Raw genomic sequence first — 1,224 nt, 5'->3', positions numbered from 1 at the left:
CATCCCCGGACTGCGGCCATGATGACGTTCCAACGAATGCGTCGCCTAGGTTGCAGGGGGCCCCCGTCATGCCCTTACACACGCCCTCCTGACCAACCCACCCTGCCGCGTTTTCCCCCTTTCCCCCCTCGTTTTGCCACCCCCGGACTGGGGCCCCCCACTTCCCTCCACGCTCCCTCCCATCATCCTCCCTTCCCCTTCCATCTGCCCTCCCTTCTGCCATCCTGTGCCTTCCCCTCTGCTGTCCCCTGCATTCCCTTGGCCTTCCCTCCTTCCCTCCCTCCTTCCTTTGCGTGTGAATGTGTGTGCCCCACCATCCGTGTGCTCATGCATTCTCGTACAAATGTGTGTATGTATCATGGGTCAGTACGGGACAGCTGGGAATTGAACCCAGACCCACAAGAACGTGGGTGGCACCTCTGCCCTGTTCCAATTCCCGCCCCACCCCGCGCCTGCACTGCCCTGAACCGCCCTGCCCAGCGCCGCCCTCCCCTGGGCAAGTAGGGTGCAGGGCAGGGTGGCGTTGGGCAGGGCGGGTGCAGATGAGGGCGAAGCTGGGCTAGGAGGGCGCATGGGAGGGCAGTGTTGGGCTAGGCGGGCGCAGGGAAGGGGGGTGTTGGTTCGAGGGGGGCGAAGGTGAGGGCGGCGTTGGGCAGGGGGGGGGCAGACGGATGCGCAGGGCAGGGTGTCGTTGGCTAGGGGGGGGCAGGGCAGGGCGGCGTTGGGAAAGGGGGGCACGGGAGAGAACAGCGTTGGACTGGGGGGCCGCAGGGGAGGACGGCGTTAGGCTAGGGGGCCGCAGGGGGAGGACGGCGTTAGGCTAGGGGGCCGCAGGGGAGGACGGTGTTGGGCTGGGGGGCCACAGGGGAGGACGGTGTTGGGCTAGGGGGCCACAGGGGGAGGACGGCGTTAGGCTAGGGGGGCGCAGGGGAGGACGGCGTTGGGCTGGGGGGCCGCAGGGGAGGACAGCGTTAGGCTAGGGGGCCACAGGGGGAGGACGCCGTTAGGCTAGGGGGCCGCAGGGGAGGACGGCGTTGGGCTAGGGGGCCGCAGGGGAGGTGGGCGTTGGGCTAGGGGGCCGCAGGGGAGGACGGTGTTAGGCTAGGGGGGCGCAGGGGAGGACGGTGTTAGGCTAGGGGGCCGCAGGGGAGGATGGCGTTAGGCTAGGGGGCCGCAGGGGAGGATGGCGTTAGGCTTGGGGGCCGCAGGGGAGGACGGTGTTAG

This window comes from Volvox carteri (assembly GCF_000143455.1).
Source record: "Volvox carteri f. nagariensis unplaced genomic scaffold VOLCAscaffold_88, whole genome shotgun sequence".
Lineage (NCBI taxonomy): Eukaryota > Viridiplantae > Chlorophyta > Chlorophyceae > Chlamydomonadales > Volvocaceae > Volvox > Volvox carteri.
This window is presented reverse-complemented; position numbering follows the sequence as displayed.